Source organism: Saimiri boliviensis, chromosome 2 (assembly GCF_048565385.1).
Source record: "Saimiri boliviensis isolate mSaiBol1 chromosome 2, mSaiBol1.pri, whole genome shotgun sequence".
Taxonomy (NCBI): Eukaryota; Metazoa; Chordata; class Mammalia; order Primates; family Cebidae; genus Saimiri; species Saimiri boliviensis.
Window position 1 is genome coordinate 41,614,400 of NC_133450.1, and position 12,853 is coordinate 41,627,252.

General features: G+C 38.5%; 1 long non-coding RNA gene across 2 annotated transcripts; it reads right to left on the minus strand.

Moving 5' to 3' along the window:
* Positions 1-1,363: 1,363 nt before the first annotated feature.
* Positions 1,364-11,827, minus strand: LOC101047216 (uncharacterized). 2 transcript variants are annotated; one of them, XR_744379.3, is made up of 3 exons: positions 11,560-11,827; positions 10,327-10,450; positions 1,364-1,452 (listed from the first exon to the last, which is right to left on the minus strand). It is a non-coding gene; the product is annotated as an uncharacterized LOC101047216 (long non-coding RNA). The 2 variants fall into 2 exon arrangements; XR_012516180.1 differs by having other exon boundaries at positions 11,582-11,826.
* Between the last annotated feature and the right edge of the window lie 1,026 nt (positions 11,828-12,853).

Sequence of the window (12,853 nt, forward strand, 5' to 3'; positions counted from 1 at the left end):
CTCGTTTATTTTTGGAGATAAGGTTTCTAAAAAAATTATCAACTCATTAAAAACAAATTTTACCTGCCTACCCTTTTCCTGAGCTCCACAGCCTATAAAAAAATTAAATAAATAAAATTTAAACCCCTAAATAAAGGCCCACCACAAAATTTAACCAACCTTAGAACTTACAGATAAGCCTTTCTGCAAGGCTATTTTATTACATTTCACTTTTAAAGAGAAAAGTCTAAGCCCTCCCCGCAATATAGTAAAATGAATCAGTTTGGAGTAATCTGGCTGTTACATTCAGCAGTGTATTTGCGTGTGTTTGCCCCAACTTGAATTACTACTAATGGTAAAAGGAGAATGGTGTCAAACTATTATTTGGCACAATGCTTGAAAAGTCAAAGCACTTCAGAAAGAACCAATCCTTCCTCATGTCATTTACAGAAAATCAAATGTGTTCCAACCTGCATCCTCAGGGACATGGTCTTATCAATTTAATCTGTTACTCTCATTACTTTCCAGTAAGAGTGGCAGAATTTGGAAATAGGGGCGTAAAAGAACATTTTTCATCTGTATAATAGTTTAACGTAGGTCCCTTCCTACACATCTTATGTTTCAAAAAAAAAAAAATCTTTGCTTCTAAAGCACTAATCACTGCTTTATAATAAGTGAACATTTTTTTTTCTACTCAATTTGATGATTCTAAGGACTGCTGAGTAATATAACCATTGTTCTCTCCAACCAGTTCAGCATGCATCTCATCTTTGATATCAAGTGCACTGATAATGAGTGCCTTATATTAACATCTTCACTATAAACAGTTCAAGCATTTAGAAACAAAGTATCAATGAACTTAACAGTTACTTTAATTCATTTTATAAATAAGCAACTGAGAATTTTGCTCCAAGTGGCTGCTAGTGTAGCCCATTTCATAAATGGCATTCTCCGAAGCATAAGGCACAATATGATATGAATGCAGCTCTTCATAATAGAGAGACTGAGAACAGCATTCTTGTACCATAAACTTCAGCCGTTTTCTTGTATCAGAATATGCAGTCTTATAACAGGGAGCTTCCTTAAAGTATTCATAGCTCTCTTTCTCCGTCTCTAGATGTATCTTCCTCAGCAAATTGTTAATTAACACAGACCTTCTTAAGTAGGTTTCTGGGTCTTCAAGAAACCTGAGCTTCTCCAGAGAAAGTTTGAGAATGCAAGTTCTGTCCTCAGGCAATATCAGGTGCTGGAAAGCAAACACGATCATTAAATCTCTATTTAGAAAAACAAAAACTATGGCTTTTTACTGTTGACAAAATTCATAAAAATTAAAAAATAATAATAAGTAAACCCTTACTTTTGGAAAATACCCATGGTAATCTTGATGTAAATCTTCTTCTTCTGCATATTTTCTCTTAAAGTAGGCTACTTTCGACGTTGTTAATGTATATGTTAATACTTTTGTTGGATAAGCTAAACAAATAAAATAATTGGGAAAAGTCATATTTTATTATGGCAAATAGGATTTTATAATATAAAATTTAACTGTAAAAATAAACTGGTGATCCCCGAGATTGGTATTCTCCCTTCAACGTGGTAAAGCAGTGCCAATTGTCCTGTGATTGAAAAGCCCGCAGACACTAAAATACCATTATTCAGACCCAAAATAGACATTCCAGATAGGATACTTATGTTTACTTCCTTATGCGGCCCCTCAGAAGTTAAATACCAATATGCTATTTTATTTCATGCCATTTTATATCAAAACACACCCAAATTTAAAATTGAATGTAATGCGAGGAGATAAGAAATTTTTCATCATTTTTTTTAGTTAAACTGCCTAATATAGAGAGGATATTTAGTGCTACTAGGTTAATCAAATTGGCATAAAATAGTTGGTAGCCCAAGTACACTTTAAAGAAATAACACTCTATGATATGGTATAGCCATTTTCCTAACACACGGTTTAACGGATAAGTAATGAAAGATTTAGGTAACGTTCTGACTGGCAAACTTGACCTTGTTATATTACTGAAAGTGAAAATCTTTGTTTTCTTCTTTAAAATACTATTGCTACGGAGGTTCTGACTTGTTTAAGGAAGGATGGCGTTCCAAAAGCCATTTTTCAGTAATCGTTTAAAGGTAGTGCTTAAGGGAGTTCCTAGAGTGTACTCTAGGTGGCACTCATATCACAAAAAGGAGGCAAGATCTACATTAAAAGCTAAAGACAGCTTTCGAGAGAAAGCATTGAATGAATTGAGAGAACAAATTGAGTCCAGTTCAATACTCATTCAACCTCAGGAAACCAGGACAGAAAAAAAGTTAATCTTTAAACATAATTTATTTTACCCTTAATACACACCCTCAAATATTTCCATATGTTGAAACCATTTAGTTCACAAAATAATAATTTATGTTAGTTAAATAAATCTACAGCAACACATTTGATGGTTTTTCCTATACAATCTTAATTTTTTCTAAGCTTAAATATTTAAAACTTGTTCAAGAATTTGCCTTTTCTAGTTTGTCCTTCAACTCAGTGGCATCTGAGCTATAAAATCTTCCTGCAACTTTTTGTAGCCAGGGGAGTTTCCCGAATCAGTAAGAAAAGCTATAAAATCACTCCCAAGCATTCCCTATTTTCACGGGCATCACTGTGGATTATTAACCCAAGAGAGTCTTAAATTAGCATTTTTATGGTTTGTTAAGGGAATAAGGAATTTTAAAACACAGGGGGTACGTGATCTTAGAAGAAATGAATATGTCATGCTAATTCACAAATGAACTGAGGCAAAGACAATAGTTGCTACTATACATACACAATCCCTGAATTCAATAAGCAAATTCAGCCTACATAAGAGTTTTCACTGACATCAAAAGGTTAGGAAATAATAACAAAACGGATGTATAGAAAACCAAGCATCACTGAACCTAGTTTTCTCAGGGGCTGTTTGATAGTAAACTGCATTTTCTTTGGTATATTTTGAAGAATTTAATCAAATAATGAGGTGAAGTTTTGGGTTATCCCTGTGACAATTACTTGCAATTCTTTTTAAAGTGTTTAACTAATTGATGTAATAGCAGTTTTCGAATGTTAGTGAGCATCAGAATTATCGGGAGCATATGTTAAACCAAATTGCTGGGTCCCAACCCCAGAGTTTCTAATTCAATAAATCTGGGCTAGGAGCAGTGAATTTGCATTTCTAACAAATTTCCAGGTTATGCTGATGCTGCTGTTCTGGGATTGCATTTGGAGAGCCCCTAGGTTGCAGCATTCAGCAGGTGTAGTAGTAGCACTATAGCAACAAGTTAAGAACAGAACATTCAGTCAATCAGCTGATTGCCATATCATCAGAATGCCAGGCGATTGGCTTGATTGTCATTGTTGTTGCTATTGCTTCCCTACATTGGCTTGGATGCTTTAGCATTATGAACAAAGCCAGACTGCATTTTAAGTAAATAGTGAAGTATGAAGTCACTTTCCTGGGTTCACATTAAGACACATCAATGGCTATTATTAGCATTACAGCCGGGCAGGCCACTAATTGTTTTTAACAATGAAGTACTACAGCGTAGGTGACAGTGAGGAAAGACTAGAAAATGAGAAGAGTAACTATCATAAGCAAACATGACTTTCTTATATGTATCTTTTACTTCCAATGTAATGCAATGTCTACAGCATTTATGACCAACTAACAATCTTTTAACGAGTGATACAAGGAAGGACAGGTGGCAGATTAGAGAACCAAATGTCAAAGAAACTTATAATTCTGGCTCCCAAGTGTACCTCCAGGGAAGACATTATGATTTAACAGATCAAGACCAAAAAACATCATATCAAATGATTCCAAGGGTCATAAAGATTGTCTGCCTGTTGTCAAGCAGTTAGCCTAAGATTCTGAATGCACCAGATCCTGAAATGCAGAGAAAATTCTCAGGAATTCTAGATTTGAGTCACAGCTCCTCCGTGGGCAACACACTTAGCCACTTATTTTATTGTTCTTAAAAAATACCTCCATGGGTTGTTAAGATGCTAAAAAGCCTTCACAGCTGGTATCAGTTTGACAATTACCTTTTTGCAAGCTGTTTAGCTATTTGAAATGTTTCAGTATCAATTTTGGAGATGGTTCTAGCCACTTTTAGGTTAAAATATATAGCAAACATAAGTTACTACATCTGTTTGCCTGGCTGGATTAGAACTCAAAAAATCCAGAGCTGATAACTATGTATCCATCACCTGGTTCAGCCTCCTCAGTGTCCAGATGAGAAATACATCCCAGAAGACTTCAGTAATTTACGTTCTGGTATATGGCTAAGAGTTTGGGTTTTGAAGTCAGATGGAAGTGGTCTGAATTCCGGCTCTGCTGCTTCTTATTTGTGTGACTTTAAGCAAGTTACCTAAACTCTCTAGAAATCTCATTTGTAAAGTAAGGATAGAAATAAAACTGGCTCAAAGGATCATTGAAATAATTCATAGAAAGTGACTGGCACTGTGCCTAGCATATAGTAAACACTCAATCAAATCATAGACCTCATTAGTGCCAATAGTCACAAATCTACCCCACGTAGAAGCAAAGCCTAGCCTGGTCTCCTATGTCTGACTCAAAGACTCCACCACCCTGCCTCTCAAAGATACTAGGTTATAATCAGACAGTTAAAAAACTGTAAAAAGATACTGCAAATGGTGAGATTGAAAAAAAAAAAAAGCAGTATGGATTCTATAACAACTCCAAATATTTATGGTGTATTAACACTGGTCATGCAATTTGGGTTAAGGAGGGGTAAAAGTTTTTTGAAACATACAGGTAATCATCTGGATAATTCATTAAAGCTGATCTGACTATCCACAGTTTTGTTGTTATGATTCAGTAAACGTGTAAATCTGTTATCATTCTCCTGCAACTAAAAGACCAAACTCAACCCAGCCCATTATTCAAATAAAGGTGACAAAATAGGCAAGAAAAAAAAATGAAATGACTTTATGTCTTCATATTCTGAGTGTTCTGAGCTCTCAGAACAGTATGTAAATTACAAAACTGAATTTTGTAATTTAGCTTTAGGCTAAATTTATCTCTGAAAGTGAAATGGCTAATGCTGGCTTGAATATTCAAGCTGTTTCTAATGCTATATCCTCTGGGCACATAAAATATCTGTGCTAGGCTCAGTGTATCTGGTAGTATAAAACATCAATAACCAACAAATTTCAAGTTATAGAACACAGTGACCGTTCCTGTCATTAGAGTCCTAGCAATATAATTTATACATAATTCTTGAAATAAATGTTTAAAATGTAATTACAAATGATTGCTCAAATGCTCTTCCTCATTGCTCTGCTTCTGCCTCCAGAAAACTAAAATCCTATTATCGTACAAGTGATTTCATTTTGTACATGGCCCAGGGACAGTACATTAAGGAAACATCAGCAAATTAATTTACAAACACTTTGAGATAACAGACCACAGTAAAAAAAGAACAGCTCCTGTCAAAGTAATCCATTCTTTGTCCAAGACTGAAAAGCTGGAGACATGGTGAAGAAGTGATGAGTTCAATATATCTTAATTTTAGTTTGGTTTTCATTTCTCCCCACAACATTTAAATCAAAACATTGCAAAAACAGAGTTGAAACCATCCTATTCGATGTGTGCATCCAATCCACAGACAGAAGGGGTGGAGGCTGATCAATGAGGAGAAAGAAGGTGGGTTCTAGCTCAGATCGACAACTGACTTATGTTACAGATAAATCATGCATCTCAGCTTCACAATCTCTTACTGATTTTTCTTTGTAATATGTTAGCCTGGCAAGAACCTTAAAAAGTACAATTGTCCCTATCTATCTAAATAATGCTTTGCTGGTGGCAAAGCTACTGGAGATATTTCCTTAAGAACCATGACCACAGTTTTTAGAAAGAGTTACCCCATCTGTCCCTGCTAACCATATTCTGCAGTCTTGCTGCATGGTTTAAATTCCTTCAGCATAACCTTCTAGTTCTGTCTGACAGCATTAGTTCAAATACAAGCTCTACAGTTTATTCGCTAACTGAATTTGGGCAAGATATTTAACCTCAAAGAGCCTAAGTTTTCTTTATCTGTCAAACAGGGGAACAATATCAAACTCACTGAGTTTTACAGGAATTAGAAGAGACGATGTTTAAAAAGCAGTTACTCAGTGCCTGTCACATGTGCTCATAATGCCTGCTCAATAACTGTTACATATTATTATTACAGTGACTTCATTTTGAAATAAGAACATATCCTGCTCAGCAGCATTATATTATACCTAAGACATTGATCCTCTCTTTAGTGCTAAGCATGGGTTGCATGAAGGATTCATGAGTGTATTCAAGAAGGTAGAGAAGTGCAAAGTTCAAGGCTATAATGCCATGCCTTCTGGAGACCTTTGGCTCTGCTGATGTTTAACAGTATTCCATCAGCCATCTTTCTTCTCTCTCATAACCACTTTGCCTAGCACCTTCCTGGATAACACGCTTTATGGTAGCAGAACCCAGAGCCAGGCTTCATCTCTGAATCAATGGAGCAATCTGTTTCTTCAGATTTATCATCCACCCCAAGCACAATATTGACTTTGCTGGCAGTTTAGAATTACCAACAAAGTGCAGCTCCTAGAAGACTTTCTTAGGAACTTCTAGGAATACTGAGAGCCACTCAATTGAAGTGTTCTCAAGATAACAGCAGCATTGTCTGGTGTTAGATTGCATCCATGTCCCTTGGGATAACCCCAAGCACGGTCATGGAATAGTAGAGAAAAACCCCACCAGTTCCACAAGCCTATCCTGCTCCAATGATAATAGTCTCTGAACCAAACAGAACACATTAGGTTTCCTTAGCTGCTGCACCAAAGCCAACTGTTACATTAGAGGCCAAGTGCAGGAGGCGTCTTGGGTAAACTTTGTGATTTTCCACCCCCGGCTCCCCGAGAATTGCATTCCTGATTTTGAGGAAGGATGCTACCTTTTACTGCATCTTTTACCTTGGAAAGTAGCAATGAATTTATTTAAAAAAAAAAAAAACAAAAAACAAAAAAAAAAGCTGTTTTCCTGGAACCACATTGCAGTATATGGGTTCCAAGGAACCCATACCTGGAGATATGCTAAAGAGGTATTACAACTTCCTGCAATACTCAGGACTGGTACTCAAAGAAGAGGGTTTTAATCCCTAACCTTTGGATAACAGTGGCCTTTCTAAAAGTACCTGATCTCTATCACTCACATTGTCCTCCACTTTGATATCACCACCACCACTCTATGCTTGTGTATATTAGCAAAAACATCTATCCAGGCCAATGTTGCTTCTGCTATCACAGAAGGATTGTAAAAAAACTTAAGATTGAACTAATCATTGATTTTACTCACTTTAAAACACATAAGGATTTGCCTGGAGTTGGGTAACTCTCCACCCTCACTCATATGGTACCTGATTTGTGTTTCACCTGGAGTTGCTCTAGTGGTGAAATAATTTTCATTCACAGGGTACCTTTTCTCTAGAGAGCTATAGGTGCTTCCATGTAGTATGGCACACAGCCATACCACACAGCCATAAAAAAGAATGAAATCATGTCCTTTGCATCAACATGGATGGAGCTGGAAGCCATTATCCTAAGCAAACTAACACATGAACAGAAAACCAAATGCCGCATGCTCTCATTTATAAGTGGGAGCTACATTGAGTACACATGAACACAAAGAACACACACAGTGGGCCGTACTTCAGGGAGGAGGGTGAGGATACAAACCTCCTCACCTGGATAGTGAAATAATCTGTAGCCCAAACCCTAGTGACAAAATTCAGCCATGTAACAATCCTGCACATGTACCCATGAACATAAAAGGTTTTTTAAAGAGCTATAGATGCTTCATTAAATTGTGTTATGTTCAAGCTCAATAAATCTACTAAAGCTTGTCGTCATCCCCCAAATTAAATAGAGAGAAAATGAGCCATAAAGCAGCAAAACAAGTAGCACATGGAGACAGAATTGAGGTTCTAGGCTCTTGAGTCTTGACTCTCTTTTCAATATTTACAACTTTTCTTGATGTTCTTTACACATGCTCCCTTTTCATAAGCACTTTAAAAATAATATACACTCCGAAATACAGCTACAGAGCAGACTTCCCAGCCTCAAACTTGTTTTTCCTGTCTTTCTAAGCACCACTGATATTTAGAAAATTCTTGTATTTCTACCAAGAAGGCTTTTTGCTATGCTTTACTTTCTGTCGTTCTTGTTTTCTAAATATAAGGCTATCTTACAATATTGAGTGCAACACTAGTTAGCTCTTACTGCTTTTCAGTAATATCCTTTCACCACCCCTTCCCTCCAGCTGAGAATTATTGCAGTAAATTGGATGGTTCTGTTATTAGCCTATTTGTATAAATTTAATTATGAAAAGGGAAAATATAAAAAGCAATTGTGTTAGATTGCGAAGGGTAAACATTAATGTATTAACACTATTTAGATAAACAACTGAAAAGGAAAAAAGAATCGAGAAGGGCTGGCTCCTCCCAAAACTCAAAGGTAAGCTTCCTTTAGTGCTGAATGGTTGTGGTCAATTTACTCCTACCTTTGCTTCAGAGTTAGCAGTTTAGCTTTTTCTAGGTTTCTGAGGCATATTGCTTTGATGAATAGAGCAATCTAAACTGATAATTCCTTGGCTTTAGAGTTATTGCTGGGATGCCAGCTGACCTGAGTCATCAGTAGAAAGCCCAGGTATGGAGGTAAGGGCCTCAACCTCTCGACAAAAGTTTCAACATCTCTCTGTGCATCAAGGCATCTTCTAAATTCCATGAAATTTATATGACATAAAGTTGAACATAGGATTTTCACACATACCTAAAAACTTTCAAATAGAGTATATGAGTAAAAAAGAATGAAATTAGAATTTGGTTTAGTTTTAACCCGCTTAATCTCAGCCTTATCCAAATCTTATACTCCTGAGTACATGCCCCCTTTAAAACCCATTACATATATAAGTGCAGCTGGGGTTCGAATTGATGAGGGTGGCTAGATCTTTAAATGAAAAGAAGTGGATTTTTTTTGCCACACTCTAACTTTGGACCACCATTGACCCCAGGATTAAACATGGATATTATAATGATACCATTTGATTTATTTTTATTTATTCAAAGCTAAGCACCGTAAATTTTTCTGATGAATGACTTTTCAAATAAACCTGTTTATCAGTGTTGCACAGGATATATTCTGCATATTAAACATTTATGATAGAATCAAAATTAAAATTTAAGAACCTCTTTCATTGGCCTTTTTGATTGTGGCAGTGGTCTCAACAAAAGGGCAAACTGATTCACGTAAATTAAAGGGCATTGAATGATCTTCAGCTTTTATGCATATGGCATAAGAGATAGGCTGTGTACAAATTACTAATCACACAACTAATGCATCTACATGAACCAATGATTGTGGCTGCTTTACTCAAACTTTTCTCAGAGTAATTGCATGAATGGAATTCTGTACACATCTCATGGCAGATGATGTTAAATATTATTGGTTTCCTTGGGATTTTTTCTCACCGTAAAATATAGTCAGTATGATAGATGAAGGAAAAATGGTAGATGGTGCTAAGGGCTAACAAAACCAACATTTTTGACATTTCAAATGCTAATTTTTAATGTTTAAAATTATTAAACTACAGATATTTAAATAAGTGACTATAGAGACCAATAATCTTAAAGTTTCACAGCATTTACAAATCTGTACCAGTAGACCAGAGAAAATTTTCAAATAGGTTTCTGAATAAAAATTGTGAAATATTTATTTTTATAAAGGGAGGAAAGAAATGGGATGACATACAGCATGGTATATTTTTAGAAATTTGATTGTAATTTGCTAGGCTGGTTACCTATGGGAAGGGCACAGTACACACGAAAGCTACATAATGCTGGAGAGTTGAACACTCATTTAAGACGTATTCAGTCTTGAAAATTGATTTTAAAATGTTGAACCCTCATAGGTTTCTATCATCATTACCTTATGCAAATTAAATTTGAAACACCACAATAATCTCTTTCTGCAACTTGGAGAGTTCTCTTCACTTCCTTCATTCAAACATGCACTCATGTGCTCAGCAGGCTTCCGCTTGGCATGTTCCCGGAGCCAGGCTACCTCATTTGGCCCACCCTATTCACATGGGTCTTAGAGAAGAAAATCTGCCAGCCCACAAATGTCCTTTTTACAGAAAACCTCTATTGACTTCTACCCAGCAACCATCTATATAAACAACCCCTTACATTGATCTTGTAAGTTATGGTAATGCTACATGAGCATTCATTTCTCTGGATACATATTTAAACAGCAATTTCTTTTAAGCTAGCAATTACCTGGTAATGCTGAATCAATCCGAAAAGTGTATTTCTAGAAGAGCTTCAGAAAATCTGGTGAGAGTTCCCCTTTGCACAGCAAGCATTTCTCACAGCCTCAGGCTCATGAATGGTTACCTGAGATCTTGAAACAAGGAAACAGACACAAATAACATCGGGCGAGTCAGGACTGCACTGACATGAACTGGTTCTCAAGTCAGGAGAAAGCCTGCAGCAGGAGGATACTATCTCAGATATTTGAGATGGGGTTGGTCTGGACCAGATAGACAGATAAACCTTCAAACACACACAATCACTTCAATGTTCTCCAGATTTAAATTTAAACACGAGGAATCCTAACTATCCTAAGAAATTTAGAAATAACTGAATAACTCATCTCACCAATTATTTACTTGGGAGATTATTTTTGGAAGATTATCAGTAGGATGATTTTTTTCTTAAAAAAATCAGAATCATTCTTAACTTTTAACGCCAGATTTTATATAATTTCAGGAAGTATTCCCTCTAAAGTAACAACCAGCAGTTAACTCAAAACAGACAAGCCCGGTCTTTCTTGGGAATGCACATTCTTTCTCACAAGAATTGAAATCACCAAATGCTACTTTTTCTTTGAAGACAGCTTTTCTTTAAAGGGCTGTGTTTAACCGCACCTTTTCTATATGGATGTATGCTTACGGATCTCATCATCTTCTATATTTAGAGAGATGCGCTTTCCAAAGGAAGATAGGCAGCCAATAAGGAGGATCCCATCAAAAGAGAGGTGAGTTACTATGGTTACTTTTCAGGAGGTTGAGTAACAGTGAAAGGCTGCTCTTGGCCAAATGGACCCTTTCCAGAAGAGGACCTAAAAAGAATGTTGCTATCCATACATGTTGATTCAATTAGTCGAGACTACACTATGTCGTTTGAGCTTTAACCACCGGCTTTCTATGGGCGCTTGCTGCTTCCAGCTCTCCTAGACTGACATAGGCAGCCAAGTCAACGGAAAAACAAGGACTGAAAACTTCCGAACATTAGCCTAATAGCTGTGAGCAGGGGAATCTTCACCCAAGAACCAACCCTACGGTTTACACTTAAAAAATCAAATCAGGTCATTTGGGACCAGCAGCTGGCCACTCTTCAATGCTGGGGGCGGGGTGGGATCCCGGAGCACGTCCCTATTCTCCCCATCAAGGAAGGGAGTCTCTTCCGAGCCTCGCAGGAAAGCACCTGGCTGGAGGAGTCCAGACATACCTTGCGAGCCGGGTCCACTCACCAGATCGGCGCGTGCACCTGTCAGGTAGAGGCGCGGGGTTCGGTGCTCACTCCTGCTTCTGCGGCTGTCACTCTTCAGTCGGGCGCTGACAGCGGCGGCAGCGGCAACTGCAGCTCGGCGGGCAGCGCTGGCTCCTGCAGGGCCGTCCCTCCGGTCTCCAAAGCGCCTCTCGCTCCGGGTTCGCAGCGCTAGGCGGGCGCGCAGCTGTTCTCGGCTCGCATTGGACCAGAGGGAGCAGATGTTACCCGGTTGCTAGGAGCGTTGCTAGGAGGCGATGACGCCCCTCCACAGCTCGGGAGCAACTTTCCTGTCGGTCGAGTGCGCTGGCGGGGGCTGCTGGGAGCAAGGTGGAGAGCAGGAACACGGAGGGGCAGCAAACAAAGAGCCCCGGCAGAGGGGTCCGGGCTGCGCTCGCCTACGTTGGGGCCGGCAGAGTGGGCTGCGGGTGGGGCTGGGCGGCGAGGGCCGCGGGCCGGGCAGGTGAGCGGCCCCGCGCCTCCCCGGGCAGGTCACTTTCTGCAAGCCGCGGTTCGGTGTCCACTACCGAGGTCGGGTTTGGGAAGAAGAGGGATGGGGCGGCACTTGCAGTGGCTGAGGGAGCATCGGGTTTGGGCCAGCGGGTTTTTTTTAGACCCTGACACTTCCTCTGGGATACTCTTCACCTTGGAGTAGGACCCTGAGAAGGGAAACCCGAATGAGTTAATGGGTGTGACCCGGGGTGAGGCGTTTGGGGATGAGCAATGTAGTTATCTTCCGCCTCTGGGACTCTCCTCCCTAGCGTGTTCGTGTTTGTGTCTGCCGGTTTGAGCACTTGATAGATTCTGAGCAGGGATATACTAACTAATCCAAAAAATCAGCCTGGAGTCTAACTCCTTTTGGCTGCCTGTGGCTGCCTACTGGCAGGGTGCCTCAGATTTAAAAAAAAAAAAAAAAAAAAAAAAAAAAAAAAAAAAAAAAAAGTTCTCGTGGTCTAAAATACATCCTTCACACAGAAAGTCTTCATTTTGATCCAACAGCTAATTAAAAACTCAGGCCAACTTGTAAACTTCTTTAAAATAAACATGCACAAAAGCAAAGGTATTTTTCACAAAGGAGACTAGAGGTGTGCATGTTCTAGCACTTTAGCATACTTTAGTGTCCATTTACACTTCAGAATAAATTTACACAGATGATTGCATAATTTCTCATAGCTCACTCAGCTATGTTTTTATGTTTTACATTGCTGTTGTTGTTGTTGTTAAATAGGGCTGTTTTCTTGGGGATGGGAGATGA